Raw genomic sequence first — 24998 nt, 5'->3', positions numbered from 1 at the left:
GTGAAGAAATTTTTCCTAATATCCAATCTAAACCTCCCCTGGAGCAACTTGAGGCCATTTCCTCTCATCCTATCACTTGTTACTTGGGAAAAGAGACCACCTGGGCACACTGCCGGCTCATATTCAGCCAGCTATCAACCAACATCCCCAGGTCCTTTTCGGCCAGGCAGCTTTCCAGCCACTCTTCCCCAAGCCTGTAGCATTGCATGGGGTTGTTGTGACCCAAGTGCAGGACCCGGCACTTGGCCTTGTTGAACCTCATACAATTGGCCTCGGCCCATCGATCCAGCCTGTCCAGATGCCTCTGTAGAGCCTTCCTAGCCTTCAGCAGATCAAGACTCCCACCCAGCTTGGTGTCATCTGCAAACTTACCGAGGGTGCACTTGATCCCCTCGTCCAGATCATTAATAAAGATATTAAACAGAACTGGCCCCAGTACTGAGCCCTGGGGAACACCACTTGTGACCAGCTGCCAACTGGATTTAACTTGGTTCACCACAACTCTTTGGGCCTGGCCATCCAGCCAGTTTTTTACCCAGTGAAGCATATGCCCACCCAACCCATAAGCAGCCAGTTTCCCCAGGAGAATGCTGTGGGAAATGTTGTGAAAGGCTTTACTAAAGTCCAGGCAGACAACATCTACAGCCTTTCCCTCATCCACTAGGCAGGTCACGTTGTCATTGAAGGAGATCAGGTTAGTCAAGCAGGAGCTGCCTTTCATAAACCCATGCTGACTGGGCCTGATCACCTGGTTGTCCTGTACATGCCATGTGATGGAACTCAAGATGATCTGCTCCATAATATCCAATCTAAACCTTCGCTGGCGCAACCTGAGGCCATTTGCTCTCGTCCTATCTCCAGCCACCTGACAGAAGAGACCACCACCCACCTCACTACAACCTCCTTTCAGGTAGCTTTTGTAGAGAGCGATGAGGTCTCCCCTCAGCCTCCTCTTCTCCAGACTAAACAGCCCCAGTTCCCTCAGCCGCTCCTCATAAGACTTGTGCTCCAGGCCCCTCACCAACTTGGTTGCCCTTCTCTGGACACGCTCCAGCACCTCCATGTCTTTCCTGTAGTGAGGGGCCCAAAACTGAACACGGTACTCGAGGTGCGGCCTCACCAGTGCCGATACAGGGGAACAGTCACTTCCCTGCTCCTGCTGGCCACACTATTTCTGATACAGGCCAGGATGCCGTTGGCCTTCTTGGCCACCTGGGCACACTGCCGGCTCATATCCAGCTGGCTGTGCTCCCCTCTGACCCGGTCCTTGCAGGTCCCTCACGCCCATTTCCCAGAACCACTCCTGTACTTTCCAGAGACTCCTTTTTCTAACCTGCCTCCCCACAATCCCCAATCCCACGGGCCCTAACCCGCAGCACGAGGACAGTCTGTTGTGGGGCCGGCTGGGAGCCCAGCTCCCCCCACACCAACGGCTGGTTGGAAAGGGAAGGCCTCGGTTCAAGCCCAGTGGTGCCTGGGGAGTCCGCCATGTAACCCTGCATCCCGGGGGCTGCGAGGCTAAGGCCCGGGCGCGGCCCGCCGTCCCCGCTGCCCCTCTCCCGCCCCGCAGCAGCGGCCGCCGCTTTCCCGCCAACACCCCCCGGCCGGCGGTGGCGGCGGCACTGCGCCTGCGCCGCGGGCGGCCGGGGCGGAGGGGGGAGGCAGGCCGCCCACACCGCCTTCCCGCGGTGTGTGACGCCACACCGCGCCGTCGCCGTGACGTCGCGGAGGAGTGACGCAGGCACGCAGAGGGGCGCGTTTGTAAGTTCCCTTCCCGCCGCCGCGGCGGCGGCCGCGGCTCGGGGTGGGTGGGGGCGGGAGGGCGACGCCGGGGACGGCGCGGGGCGCGGCCGCACCCGCTCCCTCCTTCCCCCGCCCCCGGGCCAGCGGAGCCAGGCGGCGGCGCGGGGCTGGGGAGGCCGCCCCGCTGGCGGCCGGGAAGTAGGAGGGCAGCGGCGGCGGCGGGGCAGCGGCTCCCGGCGGCAGCGCCGGGCGGAGGTGGGCGCCTCTCCCCGGCCCGGCCCCCGGCGAGCCCCAGGGGCTCCCTCGCCGGGCCCTGCCGCCGGCGCCCCGCGCCTCCGAGGCCCTCGACTCGCCCCGTCACAGGAAAGCGGGTCCCGAGCCGGCAGCTGGGCCGTGCCGTGCCGCGCCGCGTCGCCGGCCGGCGGAGGGAGGGCTCGCCCCCCTGCAGCGGCGCCGGCTGGCAGCGCGCCCGCGGGCCGCCGAGGTGCTGTGCGAGGCCCGCTCGCCTCCGAGCGGCGGAGCGCGGCCCGCGGGGCGCCTGCAGCGCGGGGCGCCTGCAGCGCTGGGCCGGGCGGGCCGCTGAGGCGGGTGCCCGGCGCTGCGTGAGCACAGCGCTGACGCGGGCAGCCGGGGGTCCCGTTGTAGGTGGCGTCTGCCCCCGCGAACGCCGAAGAAGCGGGAGGGTGTGACCGCGGTCATCAGACGCGGCGTTATAATAAAGGTCTGCAGAAAGGCTCTGTATTACTGGCTTCTGCCAGTCGCGAAAGTTACTTCTGCCGCTCACTTACACTTTTTTTGGTACACGTGGCCGTAAAACGTCGCATATGTGAGGGTTGGCGGTAGGTGCCCTCAAGTTTTGTGACGCTGAGACGTGGAAGCGTTTGGCTCCTGTGAAATCCCCCTGCCAGCGTGAGTCAGAGCTGCGCGCGGAGCTCTTGACTCTTAGACCTGAGCCTTGTTTCGTAAACCTTGCTGCTGCTTCCATAAAAGTACAAATACTATGTGCAGTCCTCTCGGGCTCCTGAGGTTATGGGAGGAACCTGGGAGCTGAAGGGTTTTCGTTTGTTCGGTGGCTGCAGAAGTGGATGGCAAGGGATGGGTGTAGTGTTTGTGTATGAACGGTGCTGAGGCCTGCCGGCTCATGAATCCGTTAGAACTTTATGTATTGGTAATAATGAAATAAAGAATATATCCCAAGGTCTAAGTGATCTGATGTGACTGGCGTTGGCAAAATAAGGAGGGAAGTGTGTGAAAGCAACGTAAGAGAGTTTTGGAAAGACTGCTGTAATGTCTGCAGTGTGGCGGATTCGAACCAATGGGAGAGACTGACTTGTTAAATTTGTTTTGTCCGAAAGTCATGCTTTATTAAAAGACTTACCTAGTTCTATGCCTGAATTAAAATTGACGTGATACATCTTACCTTTTATTGGCAGTTTTTTTCTCTTTGGTTCATACTGCCTTGTGCTCAGTTCCTTTCTTTTTCTCCATGTTAATTAACTATATCTTGTTGAAGCATTTTATTGTTTGTGTTGAAGCCTCAGTCAACAGCCTAGCCCTTAAATACTGTGTAGTTTAGCTGGCTTAGTTTAGAAATTATGGTCTTGAATTTGCTTGTACTGATTTATTTGAACCTGTAATATGCTGTTAAAAATAGTCTTTCATATTATTATTCCATAATAAAAAGGAAGGAGGAGGATAACAAGATAAATGTACCTCTCCCTTGGTTCACAGTAGTTTCTGTGTGCAGTTTTTTGGTTTTTTTCACAGGGCCATTCAGCAACCAAAATACTGAGCTGCTTCTTTTTTCTTTTTTTTTTTTTTTTTTTTTTTTGTCTGACCTTATTGTAGCTAGTTATTTTTAGTACTAGTTTAAGTTAATTTTTTTGAAGTTATTTTTATGCAAAGCAAAATACATATTTCAGGGATGAGTGCATATTTTTTTCTGCTTCAGTAGCTAGAAGAATTGGATTTTTTCAAACTTAAAGTTTGTCAAAAATCAGAAAGGAAAAGGAGGGAAAAAAGCTTATGACAGTCATGGTGTATGTTAAAAATATTTTTTTGTGATGATCTGATACAATGTTCTTAATGTTTAAAAAATATTGTTGGGTAATGATAACGAGGATCAGAAGAAAACTAGCGCTATGGTGTGGTTCAAATGTTTTTAACTTTTGGGCAGGCTGTTAAAGTAACAGATTGTGGAGTAACTAGAATTTTGTAATTAAAATATTTTTCAAAGCATTCATGAAGGAAATACTAGTTTCCTATGTATCCCCTACATCTAATTTGTGGGAATATCAGAACTAGCAACGACAGTGACGGCATATGGTGAAATATTTCTTTCTCACATGAAACTTAGATATATATATAGTGATTTTCATACATATGTGTTTTTGACGTACAGGTTCAATGATTATGCTGCATTAGACGGAGTGTTCTTCATCTGTGACTTGGGGTGTTTCAAGGATTTTTGTGTGCAGAGGTAATATGTTATTTATGGAAGTGGCTTAATGTTTCAAATGTTTATATGAAACTGGTGATGGTTTCATGTATTTATTTGCACCTAATGTGGTAAATGTTGTCCAGTCAAAGTGAAATGCTCAAAAGGTGAAAGCACAACTTTGATCTGAAGTTGGCTGAAAATATTACCGCAGTTACAATTATAGAAACTCACTGAGTTTTAAAAGTACATGGTAAAATCAGGATTACGTGAACTTTATAAGTTATTTTAGCCATATTTATTCAAATATTTATTATTGCAATTTCTAATCTGAACCATACTGTTCATGTATGGTAAGCCTCAGAGGAGATGCCTCTTGTTGTATTGAGGGTAAACATGTTGTAGTAGAATTCTTGTTTGTTTACCGCTTTCTAAAATGTATGCCTCTTTAATATAGTTTTCTGTCCTTTGCTAAATACATTTCCTGAGATATTGGGACTTTCTGTTTTTTGTTTTCCTTGAAATAGGAATTAAGATGGATGAAATATTTTACTGGCCATAGCAGCAGCAGGATGTATAAGGTGGGTATGTTGAAAGAATATGGTTAATATCCTTGCAGAATATTTTAGTTTTTGAGTCTATGTCTGTCTGAACACAAAGAAATGACATACAGTAAGCTAGGGTTCTTTCCAGTGGTAGATGTAGGTAGCTTACCTACTTTTGATTGTGGTAAGCTGCTACCGGTTTAGCACAGGTTACATGAGTAGACGCAGACAGCCTTAGGTAGCTGATGCATTTTAATTTTGCATCCTTTTAATGGAAGCTTTTCAGTGTGTCCTTTCTCTAAGGTTTGTATGCTTTTTCTTTTGTAAAACTGGACTGAGAAATTACCACAAAGTGTTTCGGAATCCTGTTTTCAGTGTTCTGGTTAAATGTGATCAGGGAAGAAAAAGATTCAGTTGCCATCTATGTACTTCCCTTCTTAGGAAGACAATTTTTGTCTCTGTGTTTGAGTTGCTGTTTGTTGGTTTGTTTGTTTTAAATTCTTTAACATCATTGAGGGTGTACTACAGTGGAAGTGTACTCCAATGAAACTAATTGTTTTCAGAATTTCCATGAAAGGTATTAGTGGGTCAGCAGCAGTAAAAGATGTTTTGATACTCATCCTCATCTACAGTCAAGTTAAGATTTTGTCCTTATTTGCTTAGACTTAATGCTTCATGTTATCATTATAATTCACTTACAGAGATCCAGAACAGGTTTTTACTTAAAAAGATCTCTTTAAACAAAATTTAAAACATGCACACATATTTTTACAAGACTAACATTGGCAAATAAGAGAACAGGGATGCTTGAATAATAGTTCAGCACTTTCTCATGAGGTGTATTTGCATGTTGTTGTTACCAAAGTTGAATGAAATGCAAACTTCCTCACAATGTAATGATTAAAAATAATATATACGGTGTAGATATTTAATTTTTTTTTTTTAATATTTTGAAAATAAAAAGTAGTGATATTTTTTTGATTCCATGCTTTCTCTTGTTGGTGTAACAAAGAAGTTCTTACTGTCAGCTTAAAATGGCATTTGGAGAATGCTGACTTCTTTGTATTGTGTTTGCTCTGTATTACTGTTGGTCTTGTCGTCACCTTTCATGAAAACACAAACCATCCTATTCTTCATGTGATATTTGCTAATTAAGTGTGTCTTTGACTTATTACAGTACTATGTTTGCAGGTATTGGTTTGTCCTTAATAAGCTGATTAAACATAGTATAAGTAGTATTCTAGCATTATATTTTCTTAAAGGACTGATTTTGTGGGTATTTATAGTGTAATTAAATGTTGTAGGAAATGTTATCATGGTTTGTGGAGCAATACATCTTAATCTGATAATTCTTTGCAATTAATGTAAAAAATGTAACCAAAACACCATAAACCTAACTGTGGTAGTACTGTGTATTAAACAAGGATATGGAAGTGCATAAATTAAGGAGACACCATCTTTGATTTGTCACTTCAGTCTTTTACCATTTTAGGAGAGAACTATTTCCTCACCTAAACTGTGAACTATTCTTTTTATCATTGGTTCTTTCTTGCTTCTTTTTGAAGGGCATACAGTACTAAAAGCCTTGCCTGAACGGAGGCTAGCCAGTGTCCTGATACCAGAACAGGCTTAGTATTGAGGCAGGCAGGAGTATTCTTGTGGCTCGCTTGGGTGTTTGCCGGGAGTAGCAGGGCCAAAAGAGATGGAAAAGCAGCTTGGAAAATTTGTTTGATAGGTATAGGAGTTGTGGGGTAAAGAAACCACTCCTGGCAGACTCACTAGGACCTATCAGTGAAATTGGTTTGGGACATTATGTGGCTTCTAAGTTACAGTTTCCTGGAGAATTTTTGCTGTTTGAGTTTGGCTGGCAGATCAGTCAGAGCAATGTTTCCATACTGAATCTTCTCTGTGAAGTCCTGCGTTATCAGTAACTGAAGGTTGAAATGTCTGTAGGAAGTATTTAATGGTTTTACCTGACGCAAAAGCAGAAACCAAACCAAACAAACCCTTAAAGGTGTGTCGTCTTACTTTTTGGTGCATTATTCATCTTTTGTAAGGGACAATTGCAAGGCACTCTTTCCTTCTCTTCTAAGGACCTTTCCCTTTTGTCCCCTTTGTTGTCCCTAGGGACAACATTCTGAAAATGATGCATAGTGACAAATTACAGCTTAGACTGATGTAATTTCTGTTGTACCCGTGCTTCTTTGCCACTTCGCTTATATATAAATGTTTGTGGTTCTTTTGGGTGAGCCATAGAAAATAGGGATGTTCCTGTTACTGATTTGTATAGTTTTGAGCACGCTTCAGTCTTCTGCGTGTCATTGATTTTAAATAGTGATGATACAAAACTTCATTTTGGTGTTTTTTTGGCTGCTCTTGACTGGTTAGCCTACCTAAGTGAGCTTAACCAGTCTGCCAATTTTCTGTGCATGCCTGTAGTCTCAGATTTATATCAGGCTGCTGGGTCAATGAAGTAGTGCTACATACACCAAGACATGAGCTTCTGACAGTTCTTCGACTTGCTCAGCTCAGTTGAAACCGAAGAGGTGGTGAAGAAGTAAGGTTCATGTTTTTAGGAAGCAAGGCAGTGAAGTTTAAATATTGGCATTCAGTCCAACATCAGTCACTGCTAATGATATGTACTGTTCTAAAGGTAAAAGTGTATGAACCCCCAAAATACTCTTAGGGAATCAAAAAGGATCAGTCTATAAAAACCCGCATAGTGCTGTTGTGTGTATATAAGTGTGCTCTGTGTATGGTGAATCAAGCACTTTGAAGTTATCAGTCTACTAGTAAAATGTCCTATATTAATAATACGGATGTTCAGTGGGTTTTATTGCTTTTGTTATCAACACATTTTGAGGCTTTATTGAAGAAGGAAAACAAATTGGTATTGGATTTAGAAAGAAGGGACTGTTTTGTATTACAGGACTGAAACTGAGACCACCCAAATGCCTTCAGCTGGTTTTTGTTATTTTCACAAATAGTTTGTTCTTTTAGCAGAGTGTTTAAGAACAGAGAGTTGGGTCACTCACTCTATTATGTTTTTCCCTAAATGGCAATATTAAACAAACTTTACAATACTGTTCATGATTGAGAAAACAAAAATCTTATACTTTTGATTCTCTTGTTATTTTTCTCTAGAAGCTAAAAAACTAATAGGCAGTTGTGATGTCAGATCTTCAAATGCACCTTTTTCTTGGAAACTTTTGTCTAGTTTTGGCTGGATATGTACACCTTAAGGGCTGATATAGTATCTATCATATTTATGATATTTTAGTAGGTTAATTCAGGTATGTTATGTTTTCCGTAGTTCTTGTAGGGTAAGTGGGATGTAGAATGTTCTTGTCTTCCATATGTACATGTGTTACATTTTCTATTAAAGTCTTAATTTTTCAAAGGGCAAGTTTGCTGTATTACATTACAGACTTGCTCTTGCACCGAAGCATACTTGGTGCCTCATTGAAGGCCTAAAGGTGAAAAGTCCACATATCTGCAGTTTAGGGCAGTTACTTTTGCTTAATCTGTGTTTATGTTTTCTTGTAAACCAGTGAGTTTCTTTCTGGAAGGATATCCTGATGGGCATATGACAAAGATCTGTGGACTGTAATGGGTGAGATATGAGGAAGAAATTATGCTGAAGGACAAAAAAAGCAAAGACTACCTGGCCCGAAATGATAAGTCTTCACATGTTCATAGTGTCATATATTCAAAGTAGGGGCCTGTGTGTTAAGAATTTTGTTTCTCAGAGGTCTGTTAACTTCTGATATCTGTGTTTGTACTCACAATCAGAGTAAACAAAGTGTGATGGAGAATAGCATGGGGAATAAAATGCTATGGTAAAAATCAGTTTCTGACTGTCATATAGCATGCCCTCACAGTGTATGTGGTGCTGGGTGCCTCCTCTAAAAAGGAAGGTGTAGAGGAGAGGAGATTCAGAGGAAAGGCTAAAAGAGTGATCTATGGGGATGGAAGTTTGCTTGTATAAAGAGCAATTGAAAAAAAAAAAAGTTAGATTGTTTAGCCTTTGAAAGGCAATGAATATGATGAAACATAACACAAGTACACAGAATGATGAATGGTTTGAGAAAAGTAATTCAAGGGCTTTTGTTGGTTCATGCTGTAAGAGTAAGGGGACATTCTGTGAAATTAGGGTGGCAAATGGAGAAAGGAAACTTGAGAGGATATATTTCTTAATAAATTGATAAGACAGTGAGCTCTGCAAGTGATAATTTTAATTTTGGAAAATTCTAATAGAAATTGGATAATTTAGAGTGCAAGAATATTTACACAGGCTCAGGTTACCTTTTTTCCTGAAATAATATAATCCCTCAGCTTTTTGTCATTTATAAGATTATTTTTTCCATCATTGTTTTTAATAAAGCTCATCTAAAAACTATGTATTGATGGTGGGAGTAAAGGAATTAAGTTTGTCCCTGGTTTCTTTACAGCAGAAATGGTTATAGAGTCTCACTAATTTGTTTGTTCTCTATCACTGTTAGGTTATATACCTAGGTGAAATACCTACTACGTACTCTCTAGTTCTCTTGGTAGTATCCACTGATTTACTTTGTTTTTCTTGTAAGTGGGGACATTGAGGAAGAAGTTTTCGGGAGTAACATTGGGGTCCTCATCAACTTGGAGAGAATTATGTAGGGCCATTGTTTTTGTGACTTGCCAATAGTGAGACGCTGTTGTCTTCAGCTTTGATTTTTCTGTTGCCTGGGCTCATGCATTAAGTAGGTGTTCCTGCAGTAATTTAATCCAAGTCAGTACACAAGTTTGTTGTGTACCTGGAGCGATGGAATATTTAAGGAGAGTGAGATGAGCTAACACTGGCCTTGTGTGTCTTCCAGCCAACTTCCAGCAAGTATGTAAAAAGTCGTAGAATGTCATAGAAAATAGCAGTGGGGGTATCTTGATTAAATGAGCATGCTTGTCGCTCTGCCAGTCTTTTCTCTTGGCATGGTTCAAGTCCTAGAAACTGTTTGCTTTCAGTCTATCAAACTCAAACACAAAACTCTATGATAAAAGCATGAAAAGCACTGTTCAGCAGGAAAAGACTACAGAATCAGCTTTTGCTTATTCACACTGAAATGTCCTTTTTCACTCCATTTAATGGAGGCTGCAGTTTTTACTTTTGGTGTGTTTAGCAACAGATTGACTTAAATTTGTTGTATTTGGCTCTAGAGCAGCAAAGAGCAGATGTCAGGGAGGTGCCGTGACAGGAATAAAAAGATTCAGAAGGCTTGTGGGAACTTGGGGGGTGAGAGGGAAATCTTCCTCCTATTTTTTCCCTGCTAGAATCCATATTCTGATATTTAGAGTTGGCATTCGGTTCAAAACTTGCCATGCTGCAGGGGTTGGTGCTTTGACGCAGGCATTCTTTCCCACAGCTCAAATTGTGGAAACAGAGTTTACTTATAAAATAAAATATGCCTGTGAAATTATAATTGATACCTTAATTATGGAGAACTTGCCTGAAAGATGGTAGCTTAGTGACCTGTGAGATGTTTTCCTGGCTTAGAATAGCCACGATTTATACTGAAACATTTTCTCTGTATGAATCTTAAAAACAGACTTCCCCTGTCAAGGCAGAAAAACTTCAGTAACTGAGAGGTACTCTGTGAGGGATGATAAGCCTAAAATAATGGTCAGCTTTTAAACATTAAAACATTGGAACATCTGAAAAGTAAGCTTTGCTATTTGGGGATTGTCGCTATTTGAAAAATACGCATTTAAAAGCCACCACTACATGTTGCCAGTCTTTGCATAAGCAGGTGGGTGCCAGATGCATGTGGGATCCTGGAGAAGTTTGTTGCTTTGGTTTATTTCTTTTCACTTTTGTAATGAGCAGAATGCTTCAAAAGTTAGTGGCTGCTTTTTTTTTTGCCCCCCCCCCCCCCTTTTTTTTTTTAAGGTTGGAAGTATTTTATCTTTGCCTTGATTAAGGGGCCATTTCTGAAAACACCTTGTGTAATTTGTTAGTTAGAATTATTTTTTTCTTTATCTTTCTCACATGTTTTTTTTTTTCACTCATCATCTACCTGGACTTCAAGAATATATATTGCCACAGTATAGTTTATAGATTATAAAAACATAAGTGTGATGTAATTTGCAGTAATTTTGATTGCAGGTTGCTATATTTGAAAGTTGTGCCAATTCTCTGTTGTCTTACATGTATAATGATGTACTTAGAGCCTGAGGAATTTTTTTTTTCCTGTGATGAAGAAGTGTTACTCGTACAATAACCTGGAGGGGAGGATAGTAATAAATCTTCTGCTTTTCCTTGAGATGATGCTCCTAATCTTGTATTAGTGTTTTAGAAAACCATGTTGCTTCCTGCTTTGGCCTCCTTGCCTCCTTCATATTCTAATGGTGATTGTAGTAGCTCTTACCATTTTCTGGAGAGATGGGATTTGAAATAGAAGGAATGTATCTTATTGTGCACTTAATCAGAATATAATAAAAAAGTCTGACTTTTTTTAAAAAAGCAATTAGTATAGTGTGGTGAGTTGTCAAAGGCATCATATGTGTAAGATACGTAATGTATGTGCTCTGTTCTCTTCAGGGCTTACAATGTCATGACTGGAGTATGCTGTCCAGATTTGAGAACAAATCTTCCCATATTTTTTGCTGCTGAACAATGTAAATGCACTGCTGCAAGAAAACAGGACAAACTAGCTTGCCTGTTAGCTGTAGCATGTTGAGTTTCTCGGTTAGGTAGCTAATTTCAGCGGCTTGAAAGTGACAAGCCTGGGAATAACTGTGGTCAGAGCTGCTCTAAGAGGACTGGGTGAAGCCTTTTTGAATTCCTAAATGTAAAGGAAGCCGGGTTTGATCAACAGCTGCTGTGAGGGTTACTCAGGCAGTAAGTCCAGTCCAGTGCAGGATTTTGCACTTCTGACCATTTTAGGGCATATTCTTTTGCTTAAGGTGAGATGCTGAAACTGTGACAGAGTTTGGTGTGTTTGATTAGCATCATTTATGTCTATTCTGTACTCAATTTCTTCCAGGTATTTTTCACCTGGCTGTCAAATTACTTTGTTTACTGCAGTGTCTGAAAGACTTTGTGACTACGTAAAAAATGTTAGAAAAACTGGTAAATTATGGATTCCGTATTTAAAGACTTTATTCTAGATCATTTAGTCATAAATATTTGTAAGGTTTCTTTTACTTGGTAAGATTTCACTTTAAAAGAAGCATGAAATTGTAGATTCCATTTAGGCTAGATCAAGATCTGCAGGGATCATACCCATTGTTTTGTTGGGTTTTGCTTTTTTTTTTTTCATGGTTTCATGCAAGTATTAAACCTACATTTATGTACTAGCATGCTGTGAAGATAGCTGTATATTGCAAGGAGAGCTGGTTTGAGATAATGTTGCCCAGAGAGGCTATAGATGCCCCATCCCTGGAAGTGTTCAAGGCCAGATTGGATGAGGCTTTGAGCAACCTGGTCTAGTGGAAGGTATCCCTGCCTGTGGCAGGGGGTTTGGAACAAGATGATCTTTAGGGTCCCTTCCAACACAAACCATTCTATGATTCTGTATTATTAAGGTGTAATTGATCTAATTCACTGTAGAAGTTTTGAGACCTTTTTGAAGGTGTTTTGCATCTAAGAATCTTCAAACACTTTGTATGTAATATTGATATTCATTGGAAAGTGACAATTTTTTTCAATTTTGAGACACAAAAGCTTATTTTCATGTTCAAGATTAAAGGAGAGTGAACTTCTTTTTCGCTTTTAAACTGCACTTACAGAAATGCAGGTATCTGTGAAAGATTTAGCTGATCAACTTTTGAGAAGCAGAAAAATTCCTTAGACTAAGAATGCTGATAACTAAGTTGATGGAAACTCCTAGCTATAGAATTGGTTTGTTCTGCATATGTCTCTTCCTGTTTCAGGAAGCTGTTCATTTCAGAAAAAGGCAAAAAAAAAAATCAAGAATTCTAAAATGTTTTTGACAGAAGTGTGGAGTAATGGGCTTTAATTGGACCATCAAAAATGCAAACCAAGGAAACAGAGTAATGGCTTGATGGTGATATCTAATAATTTGCAAAGCATCTTCCCCCTAGAAAACAAAAAGTAAAAGAATCATCATCATTTGGATAGTGGCTGTACCTATATACTATTGCAACTGCCCCATCTTATCAGGGAAATAGGACAGGCTAAGTAGCCCAGGTCTTACAGTGCTTTCTTGGAGGATATTGACAAAGAAGAGTTTCAGGTTTTCTTTAGCAGCCTCTCTCTCCAATACTTGTCTGTGAATGGTGTAGTTATCTGATAATTAAGTGTTTGGCAATTATATTTAGAAAGCTGCTTCACATTAGGAAGAGGAAAATGTTTAGTGTATATATTTGCAGTTAGGAAGAGACTGTGGGGGAATATTAACACGTGTTGAGTTGACTGACTGTAGATGCCCCCAAAAGAGGAAGTTTTAAATTTCTGTTGAAATCTGGTTGTATTACAAATAATTGTATTTAGAAACTTAATAATTTTCAAAACTAGTGTCTTTGGAATTCACTTTTTCATTATAAAGTGGGTTCAAAGGCCCAGAATATGACATTCTTTACATTCAGGTTTTTAAAGTTAATTGTATTTCTTTCTGGAAATAAGATGAATGCTAGCAACCTCTCCATTAAAAAACATTACTAGTACTGTTACATTACTAGTTTTCAGATACAAATTCTAAAGAGGTTCTGTAAAGAGCAGATGTGGTCAGGTGGAAAATGTTGTTGATTTGCAAAAGAATCTTATATTAGCAGTGCACACTATTGTGAGCTATAGTGCTGCTTCAGGGTCCAGCAGATGAATCAGTTAGAATTTTATGTATTGAAAGGAACACTCAGCTTCTGACATGTTGCCTACACTTGGGAGGTACAGGAAACACTTCCCAGTGCTGTTGCCATCAACTTGTTTGCATCGTAAGAGTCCTTGTAGTTAGTTTGTGGCTTCTAACAGACTTCAGACTGGTCAGTTCACCTTGCTGAAAGAAAGGCAGCTCACTGAAGAAGCAGGGGGGCAGTATCACTGGAAGTATTTTTGCTTTACATGTACAAGTCCTTTGAAGACAGAATATCTTGCAACAATATGGAAATATTTTTCTGACTAATCAACAAACGTTATGTGCTGTGGATAGATTTGTGTCGAGTTTATAGCTGTCAAATTTAGTGGCTCATCTACTATTGCAGGTTTTTTTGGCTAACATCTTGTATGGATATTGTACCGCTGAATATTTAATCTGCTGTGGAGACAGACAAATTTAGGAAAAGTGACTTTAATCTCAGAAGAACGTGTATTGACTGGGAGAGTTAGTTCAGTTTGTTTTTGCAAATCACCAACCCTTAGAAGTGGGATTAAGTTTAGTGCAGGAGAAAAATGAACTTTGCCTTTGTCTCCAGAATGAGGTCATGGTGCTTGTCTCTTTTCAGCCTACATCTCAGTAAAATAATAGAAAATATAATTGTTTCATATTTCAGTTTTATCTCCTGAAGAATGGGAGTTAGAGTTATTTGTGTAGGCCATAGTGTCAGCAGTGACTTTTTGGCCTTCTTGATTGTTACTTCTTTACGGCACCGTATCTGCCCTGTTTGCATGCCCATGCTTGAAATTCTCATGTGCTTCTTTTGTATTTTATTTTCTTTTTTTCTCCTCGATTTTATGTTTTAAGCGATTCCCCTGAGCAGGTAGCTGAATAGACTTCAGTCATGCAGGATTTGGTTGTGCATGTGGCGTTAGTGATGGCAAAGGCCCGTCTTAGATGTGAAGGCAAGGAAAAGGAAACAAAATAGAATCCCACACAACAGAGGAGAAAAGGAAGACTTTGGTAGCAAAGGAAGGTAGAGAGTAACATCTGAGTGACAAGGTGGAAAAAAAGAAGCTAAAGTGCTGGTATAGAGATGCACTGCAAATGCAATGTGTGATGACGCTGTTCTGCGTGTTGTTTAAATAAATAAGATAATGTATTGAATTTTTTAATCATAAAAGTATCTTTCTATCTCATTTCTGGGTAGATCAAATATACACTAATACTCATTTTAGGGGAGCTTGTTATTTTTGTTTACTATAATGAGAATATATTAATCATAGTTTTAATCAACAAATTAATAAAAAAACTAGTGTTTGATTGCTTTATTGCTCATCTCTTGTCTGATCAAGGTTTTGTGCTAATACTTAGCAGCATTGTCTGTTGGTAGATATAAAGGAATACAATTTTCGTTAGTGGGGAGCTTAAAAAAAGTCTCTTGCTTCATTAAAATAGTTCCTAGTCTGTGTGAAGAGCATGCATGTATGATCACTGTTCATTTTCCAAAATGGCACTTGAAGGCTTTGTAACTAGATTGAACTACAGTCAGATTACTCAAATTCCCTTGTGTCCCTAGAGAATAGAAATTGCTTCACCAACAAATACATAGGGTAGCTTGAGCCCATTCTGTTGAGCTGTGGGGTTTATTTCAGAATTTGGGAGATTCATTTTTATGGAATAGATAACTGAGAGAGTTAGCATTCTTGCTTGGATAATGTAGTATTTATTTTGGAAGGAAGTTTCCCATGACTAAATAAGAACAAGATGTTTGACCACCTTCTAGGGAGGAGACTGTTTGGTCAGCATAAAATTCAAAGAAAAAATTCAGAAGAGGCAGCTGACCATTCTTACATGGTGTTTGAAATGTTTTCATGTTTCTTCTGGGCTTTAATTATACTGCATGTACATGGCAAGAAGAAAGACCAGAGGTTTTGTTCTTTTCTTGGAAGTAGAGCTTTATCACATCATTGGGAATTTATAGCCTAGTAATATATAGTGCTTTTTCCATTCCTACATTTTGCAATTGGTTTGTACAGCCTCATAGTTTGGCAGCTGAGAGCTCACTTTTTCATGATTTTTTTGGCATGAAAGGGTTACTGTTCACATTTCCTGTGTAATTCCTTCTGATCTTGCTGGGCTGTAATTACTTTCTTGATGTTAAACATTCCCAGGCTCCTATAACCTTCTAGCCTGCTTACACTGGCCAAGTTTGTCCCAGGTGATCATGTGGGCGAACCTCCTGTTTTTAAGGATAAAAATCTCTCCTTCCTGTGTAAGATAGGCTACATACTCATTCCTTTGCTGTGCAATCCCAAGAGAAATCTTTTTAAAAATAATAATAAGGTAACACATCACTCTGAAAGAGTCAAATTTAGCAGCCAAATAGATGACAAATCAAGTGTGTGGGTTTAGAATTTGCTGAATCTTGGTTGAATGATTGCGAGTTCACATTAAAGATTATTTTTTCTTAATACATTTGGAAAATAGGTTATGATACAAAAAAAAGACAGATTTTGACTGTAGCTTCTTACTTTTGACCATATAATTGGCAAATCATTCTAAGCTTGCTTTAATGTAGTATTACTTAGTTGAGCCTTTAGGATTTTTTTTTTCTTTTGAATTCTTTGCAGTAACTGCATATCTTACAAAAATGAGAGGATATTACTCAATTCTGCCTTTCCCATGTAGTTCAATTATCCTGTATTTCTTCTGATTTTCAGTTTGTGGTGTATAAGCAGTAAACGCAAGGTATTATTTTGTTTTTAAATAGAAGTGACTGCATACTGCTGAAAAATGTTGGCTTCAGAGGTGTGGGAACTGAAGTGTTCTGTTCTGCAAAGGCACTGAAAGGTCCTACGTGCCACCACTCAGCTGCTCTTCAGCTTTAGTCTGGAGGAGCCACCTGTAAGAATGCAAGTGAAGTTTGCTTTCCCTGACCTTTATGCTGTTTTCTCACAGTCCCAAGAAAAATGCAAGATGGTGATGGCAGGGGTTTTTTTAGGGTGTGAGGTGTTGTAATGTGCTGAGGTATTGACATTGGTGGGTGGGTTTTTTTGTTACTGACAACGTCAGAGAAAGTAGCTGGAGTTTCTGTGCACCATTGGTTCAAGAAGTAGCCCAAATTTTGATACTTCATTCAAGAGCAATCTCATTAGCTTATTATCATGTTACAAATAATTTTTTTTGTCATAATCCTAGTCTTATTACCTTGTGCATTTAATTGGCTGCTTTGTGAAATTCTTAGGCTGCAAGTAATTCTATTTTGTTTAGCTGTGGTATTGTGCTTGCAACTCAGATACTCAAAAGTCTTCCCAGTAACTGACTGACTGAAGTCTTCTGATGCATAACTGTATTTGAGCTCAGTGGGATTGTACTTGGAAGAAAATGTTACATAGGTAATAAGTTGTAGCAGTTGGAGCCCTTTTCTTAGTTTAATTCTCGTGCATACCAATGCCTGTGCTTTACTGTATAAATAGAAGTTAGAGCAGTTGGTGTGCATGTTGTTAACTGTGCTGCTATGCTAGTGAAGGATAGGAAGAATATATTTTAATGAAAATGTCTTTTTAATTTTTAAAGGAAGTCTTCTTGAATTTGATGGCTTAGTTATAATTGGAATGCAGTCAGTATGCTGCCCAGTTTTTAATTGCATACTCTATCATATAATTTGGAGCATGGCTGTCAGATATGCCTATTTTTGTTGTTGAACCCAGATGTTCTTACTGAGATATTATTCAACACACAGAAATCCAGTCCTGGCATAAAGTATTTACACAGTAGTTGTGAAAAAAAAACAAACATGAAGCACCAAGTGAGTATAACTGAACAGAGAGAAGAAGATCCTGCTGCTATCTTGAAATTAGACTGTTCCTTTCTCATTTTATCATGGCTGCATGTGATGTCCAGGTACCTGAGATTTTGTAGGAAACTTTGTATGAAAGGGGCTTACCTAAACACATCCACTTGGGTATGCGTTGAACACATTGCAAGCATTCTGGGCTTCCTGTGCAATGAAGTGCAGCAGGGTAGTGCTTTGGTTAAAGGTTTTTTTCAGATCAGCTTACTTTTGACTTTATATTATGAAAACACTGATGAATTTAGAGTTAGTTGAAAGTGAGTGTAATTGTATTGAAGCCTGCTTTCCATCTAACAGGATGTATAGATCGTCTTTCCTTTCTCTTTTCCTGTTTAATTTTGCTCCTGCTTAGATGAAGGCAGTGAGGAATTACATGTTATGTTGTAATTAAATGTAACCTGTTTTGAATTTACTTTGTATAGTGCTTAGAATGTAACCGACCTGACTCTCCATTAAAAATTTCACCTTTGCAGTGGAAAATACACTGAGTGGTAATGAATTTTCTTCTATGAAAAATAAGTGGTTTCAGAGTCCTATGCAAATTACCTCCTGCTTTTTGTGTAGAAGGCATGTTACAGGACGTAAGCTGGTGGCGTTGATCTTGTGTGTGTGTGCGTGTTGATCTTCTAGTGGTTTAACTTCAAAACTTTTGGATTTAGATGTCTCTAATGTACTGAAGGCAAGGTGGTGCGTGTTGCTGTGAGGCAGGGAAGTGTATTTAGTGCAGAGAAAGAAGCTGTTTGGGTTTAACAAGCTACTATAAAATTAAGGAATAATTTGAATTAGTTGAGCTTTTAAGCTTTCAGACAATGTAGTCAACTATTTTTTATATTCAGAGTTCTACAAGTTCTGTCTTTGAGAAGACATGTAAATTACTGTTATGACAAAAAGCATAAATATGTCTAGGATTTGATAGTAATTAATTCATTTCACTTATCTAAGGAAAGATTAAGTGCCTCAGCTTGAAACTGACTATAAAAAGTAACATGTAAACAAATTGTAACACACATCAGGTGTAATAGCACATTTTGTAGAACTGCAGGCACTTTGTTTTTAAATGCAGTGGTTTCTCACTTTCAATGTTCACAAACTGAAGTTTAGTCACAGAGTGCCTCTTGACTAGATTTTTAATGGCAATTTTTATGTCCCTGGCTTTCCTGAGTGACTTGAACTATATATAACAAAGTTTTAAGTACTGCTGAAATGTTGATTAGCACTCGATAGAATTATGTTATTTATGACTAGTGCACAAAAAGAATGATTGACTCGCTGAGTTTTCTCAGCTTTGTCCTGGTTCAGAAGATGCTGTGTATCTACTGATGGGAGAATCTCAGAACACATGCTCTTTGTGCAACTGTCTTTCAGGATCTTTTTCCTAGATACTGGATTTGGTGGGCTACTTACATGAGAGTTCCACAACATTGACTTCAAAATAGACTTGTGTTTTACATCAGCTTTTTTGTAGTCTGCATTTCATCTTTGGTTCTTCGTATTTACGTACACATTACATACGTATATATTTATATGTAAATATATTAACACTGTTTTTTTATAGGAATTGGCTATAGTCTTCATTCTTAGATAAGTATTAAGCATGCATAAGATCTTTAAATTACAGCAGTCCTTTGTATGCTGACTATGTGTATACTGCATTTTAATTCCATCTGCTTCCTCTGTATTTAGTAATGCTTAAGGGCTTGATGCACATTTTTGCTATTATTTATTCTTTAATTTATTTACATATTGTTGTCGTGGTTTAACCCCAGCCAGCAACTAAGCACCACGCAGCCGCTCACTCACTCCCCCCCCACCCAGTGGGATGGGGGAGAAAATCGGGAAAAAGAAGCAAAACCCACGGGTTGAGATAAGAACAGTTTAATAGAACAGAAAAGAAGAAACGAATAATGATAATAACACTAATAAAATGACAACAGCAATAATGAAAGGATTGGAATGTACAAATGATGCGCAGTGCAATTGCTCACCACCCGCTGACCAGCACCCAGCTAGTCCCTGAGCGGCGATTCCCCGCCCCCACTTCCCAGTTCCTATACTAGATGGGACGTCATATGGTATGGAATACCCTGTTGGTCAGTTTGGGTCAGGTGCCTTGGCTGTGTCCTGTGCTAACTTCTTGTGCCCCTCCAGCTTTCTCGCTGGCTGGGCATGAGAAGCTGAAAAATCCTTGACATTAGTCTAAACACTACTAGCAGCAACTGAAAACATCAGTGTTATCAACATTCTTCTCATACTGAGCTCAAAACATAGCACCATACCAGCTACTAGGAAGACAGTTAACTCTATCCCAGCTGAAACTAGGACAATTGTCATTCCTAGACTCTATATTGATGCTTTAGGGAGAAAGAGAGGTGAAACATGGAGCAGAGATCCCAGTGACAATGGGGGAGAAAGTGTGAGGATACTGTGGTAGCACAGTAGGAGGTTTTAGCAATCGGTAATATCAAAGTTAATTTGAATCATCATTTATTTTGAAAGGTTCATTGCTTTCCAACGTATGTGTCTGCTAAATAAAATTAGTAAGTTGAAAAAGGATGTGCCAAAAGTAGTGTGCTCTTGTGGGTACACATTATGGAATCATAGAAAAATTTATTTTGGAAAGGACCACTGGAGGTCATCTGCTCAAATGCCCAGCTCCGAACAGGGCTACCTTCATAGTTACGTGAGGTTGCCCAAGGTCTTGTTTAGTTGAGTCTTGATCATCTCCATGGTTGGATACTACACAGGCTCTGGACACCCTTTTCCAGCGTTTGACCACTTTCACTGATTTTTTTTTTTTTTTTTTTTTTTTTTTTCCCCCCTAGTATCTTGATTTCCCACATGGCAATTTGTCTGTAGCCTCCTGTCCTTCTCTTGTGCAGCCTGAAGGACAGTCTGCCCTCATCTTACATACACCCTCCTATTTTAGGTAGGTAAAGAGAGCAGTAAGATTCCCACCTTAGCTTTCTTTTCCTACAGCTGAACTCAGGTATGTCTGTGGGGAACCCACACAAGAGCAGAGCCCTGTAAGTGTAGAATAGATGGAAGTATTCAGTTCCCTCAGCTTGCTCTCATATACCTATGGAAGCCTTTCTCGGCCTTTCACATCCCTTGCTAGCTGCAATTCCAAATGATCTTTGGTTTGCTAATTCTGTGTATGTGCCCTTAGGCAATGTTTCTGTATTCTTCCTGTTAGCTTCTTCCTCTTCTACCTTGTGTAGGCTTCTTTTGTCTTGGAGCTCAGTTAGGAGTACTCTGTTGATGTGTATTGGCGTCTTCCACACCTGCTGCATGTCAAAATGCTGGACCATTCTTGTAATTTGAAGAGGTTGACCTTGAATATCAACCAGTTCTCCAGGGCTCTCTTGTGTTTCAGGGTGGCCCTTTCAAAGGGGTCACACCAACTAGCTTTCTGAACAAACAGAAGTGTTTCCTCAAGTACAGGACTGCAATTTTGCTATTAGTCTTGATTGCTTTTCTCAGGATCTTAAGATTCATGATCTGCTACAGCTAAGGCTGCCATTGACTTTCACATTCCTGACCAGTTCTTTCTTTAGCTTCCCCCTGTCACTTTGGAAGACTGTGTTAAATCATCACCATATTTTCCCTCTGAAAACATTTAAGCCTTATAAAATACTGGCAACGTATAGTAGGATAGAATGTTGAAAAATTAGGCAATGCAGCTATGGTTTCCTGTTCTTGGTAAGAAATAAGGTTTTTATGACCCAAATGTTAGAAGAATTAAATACTGTCCTGCCTGTTGTTGCCTGAAAATGAAAATGTTTGGCATAAAAGCTTGAAAACATTAAATGTTAATGGAAACAAATTTCTTAGTTTGTCAAAAATGTGTGTGAGGAAGAAAAGAGGAATATAACAGTTTTTCAGACTATATAGTTGCTACTTGAGACAAAAATCTCTCTTCTGTTACACTTCCCACTCAGAATTTCTTGGTTTGAGCACTGCTTGTAAGGAGGAAGAACAGGTATCCTGGGTAAAACTGCCATCTTTTGTGTAAAAACTGAAATGGGCATGGTTTTCTGTAGCTTAAAATTAGGTAATACTCAGCTGACAAAAGCAACTGTGCATTAAATACTTGACACTAAAAAATAGTAATTTCAGATTAGATGAGAATCTCTACCACTGTAATAAGTTAGTTGATGGACAGTTGTCTTGGACCTGGTGATCTGCACAAACTCTTTTGGTTTCTTATCATGCAAAAAAAATAATTTGTTGTTTATCTGAAATAATTGAAACCAGTGCATGTGTTCATATTTGTTAATGAATTTCAGGTGACATTTTTGGGGTACTGGGGTGATAATTTTCTCACACCTAATATTTCACAGTTCCATTTTCTGTTTCTGGATGATTCATATGTTTTTGAAAGTATCTCTTTTCAAAGTTGACAAAGCATGCATCTAGCTCATACTTATTTGCTGGATTTTTGCTAAATAAAATAGGCAGTGATTTTTGAAGGGGAAAAAAACCTGTAAACACCCTTGCTCTCTGCAGTTTATTGATGTTTACAGTAGTGTAACAAGCAAGATCCCAGGTGTCTGTTATTTCTGACCATTTACAGAGAAAGAATGCAAGTTCAGTGATGGAAATAGCTTATTTGCTCTTACTGACTCGTTAAAACATTTTTTGTGCCCCATAGATAAATATAGGATCAAAAGATGCCTGATAGGCTTAGCTAATGTTAAGTTTTACTGCCCAGTTTAACACATTTAGAGATTACTATTTAGCAAATGAAGAAAAGTGGATTAAGTGTAGTGATAGACATGCTGGCATTTTTTCTGTGCCAAAAGAAAATGAAGCATTGTGACGTTTTTAACATTTGAGATGAGGTACCCCCTAGAATTTTTTTTTAAATTCTGTCTCTATTTTTAAGGCTTTTTAATTCTATGGTTTTAGATGGACAGTCATGAAAATAGAGAACTTTAAAAGATATTTTACAATTTGAAAGGTGTTAGGAAACAGGAATACGCTGCATCTTTGTTATACGTGTGTTTCTCCTGTGTAGAAAGAGTTCTATTCTTGCCATCTGGTCTGATGCCCAAAGTAGTTTCATGCTTTCTATGTGATCTGCTAAATGTATATATTGTCTAAATTTGTTACTCACTGGAGGCTTCTTTTAAAAATCCTATCCAAAACTTTGCATTTCAGAAACTTAAAGCTCATTCTTCCATCTGTATAAAATGAATTCAGTTTCCAGTCTGTGGATTTTCATCATCCTTAAATACAGTGAGTGTTACAGCTATTGCAGTGGACAGTTTTGCAAATACTTACAAATTGCGTATGTATGTAGCCTGAAATATTGAAAAAAAATTAGTTACCTGTTTATCTTTAAAGGTAACTGTCATCAATGGAAATACGTATATTTTTTTTAGATTAATCAAAGGACTGTGGGTTTGAATGGAACTCTTTGTCATTGCCATTGCATGTTTCTTTTTTAAGGTTAGTTCAGTTCAAACTTGTAGCATGATCGTTGACATTTACATGCTATGGATCATGAGGCCTGCATGCAGTAAGTAAATTCACACAGATCAGAAATATCTGTAGAAGAAAAGTGGGAAATGTCTTTGTTGGTCATCACCATTATTTTTTCTCTCCCCTCCTCCCTTCCAGTCCTCTAAAAAAAAAAAAAAAGTAGTTGGGCTGGACGAATGAATGTTTGATGCAGAAGAAGGTGCAGTTTGTTGGCATGCAGCCAGTGTGCATGTGAAAAATATAAAGTTTACAGCACAGATCTTAAGTTATTTCACTATTAATGAAAGGCAATGGACTTTACAGAGAGAAAGCAAATGTGATAGAAATAATATGCGGGGTTTTCTGCTTTGCTGCAAGGGAAACATTGATTTTTATTTTTACAGAAATGCATTCGCTACTGTTCTTTCCATATTAAAAGTCTTATCTAAATCTTACAGGATATTGTGTTGTTTGTCCAGACATGTATATTTCTGCTATTTAGTGCTAGTTTTTTGAGATAAAGCAAGTTGATAAATTAAAAAAACCCCAGATCACAGCTTTGTAATGAAAATTATAGTGGACCCAAACAACTAGTATGTTAAAACATTTTTTAATGAGCGTTTACTGGAGAAACTATGTGAAAACTAAAATGTCACAACAAAACCTTACAGACTTTGCTGTGGTCTTGTATATTAAATATTCTGTTGCCTACTTTAACAGTTCTCACAATTCAGAAGACAAGTAGAGTAGTACTGTGCCAGTGTTTTAACTGACAAAATATATTGGAGACTTTTTATAAATGTAATTCAGATCCTAGAAAAGCGATTAGTTCCTTAAAACTCTTTCTGTATTGAGTAAAGGAAAATTAGGAGAATTCAGCGGGTTGCATGTACAGGCAGTTTGTGCTGATAAATCAAGTGGCCACTGATCAATTTCTAAAGCTTCTAAAACAGTTGTTCATAAATATATATATGACAGTTTTCTAACAAATAAAAGCTACATTATTCTGGTTAATTCTGTACAAGTTTTCTTTCTAATGTATGTAGAATAAATAGTGTAGATGTGTTAGAAACTGTGACCTAACTTTGCATGTTAGGAGCCAAGAACAAGTTCTGCATGCACATATCTTCTACTTTAATCTTTAAAAGAAGAGCAAACTTTAAAAAAAAAAAAAAAAAACAAAAAACAAACAAAACTCGAGCATAAGAGTCTTAACTAACTTGACAATTGCTTGCTCATTACTCTCAGAGCAATTCTCTTGGGAAACATGATCTGTTTGGTTAAAACAAGGTAAGAAGGGGAGTGAAGTTAGCAATACAGTTTAAAGAACGGGGAGCTGATGATGGCAAGCGCTACATGGCTTGGAGACAGTTAAGGAGGTAAAGATATTAATAAAAATCTGTGGGCAGTGGAGTACAATAGAGCTCTTTAAATATCCTTCTTGAAGGATAGAAAAGCTTGGTAATGATAGAAGTCCAATAACGGGCAAGGATGATAAATTTCTGCTGTGGAGAAGAAGGCATAAATATTCAATAAATATTATGTTCTGTATTCAGAAAGAGGCTGGATTATGCTTTTACATCTCACCTCCATCATTAGTGATGGAAAGAACGTATTATCACTGTACCAGCAACTATTAACGTTAAATGTTTTTAAATCTGCTGCACTGACACCTACAGATACTAAAAAAAAAAGCTTAGAAGCTATATGAATTATTAATTTTGAGTTTAAACAAATCATGGAACAGTGGAGAAATTCTAGAAGGCTGGAGGGGAAGGGGAACTAATGTACCCAAATTTAGAAAGTATAATATGAACACCTTGAAAAGGCAGATAGTAGTATGCCGTCAGTGAAGATTTAAAGAAGAATTGCATAATTAATGCTGATCAGAATGGGCATGTCAGACCCTACCTTGTACTGCTGCATGGGGTTACTCCATGGGAAGGTGCTTGCATTTGCCTTTGCCCTTGTAGTGTTTCACAGATTCCTGATAGCTCTTTCTTCCAGCCTGTCTAGGTCCTTCTGAACAGAGGCTCTGCCCTTCAGCTCCCGATTTCATATCAGTTGCATACATGCTAGGAGTGGACTCTATCGCATTATCCAGGTCATTAATAAAGTTTTTAAACAGTCTTGGCCCCAGGATTGATCCC

General features: G+C 39.4%; 1 protein-coding gene across 10 annotated transcripts in view; it reads left to right on the top strand.

Annotated features, from left to right (window-relative positions):
• The first annotated feature begins 1654 nt into the window (after nt 1-1654).
• Nucleotides 1655-24998, top strand: part of ZNF438 (zinc finger protein 438) — a 55177-nt gene continuing 31833 nt past the window's right edge. For 3 of the 10 annotated variants that reach the window (XM_030009043.1, XM_030009052.1, XM_030009042.1), the window contains exons 1-3: nt 1655-1761; nt 4145-4222; nt 4708-4761. The gene's annotated coding sequence lies outside the window, so the exon portion shown is untranslated. The other 7 variants (XM_030009045.2, XM_030009044.2, XM_030009047.1 and 4 more) reach the window with 7 other exon arrangements.

This window comes from Aquila chrysaetos, chromosome 3 (genome assembly GCF_900496995.4).
Source record: "Aquila chrysaetos chrysaetos chromosome 3, bAquChr1.4, whole genome shotgun sequence".
Taxonomy (NCBI): domain Eukaryota; kingdom Metazoa; phylum Chordata; class Aves; order Accipitriformes; family Accipitridae; genus Aquila; species Aquila chrysaetos.
Note: the sequence above shows the minus strand (reverse complement) of the source record. Positions and strands in the feature narration are given on the sequence as shown.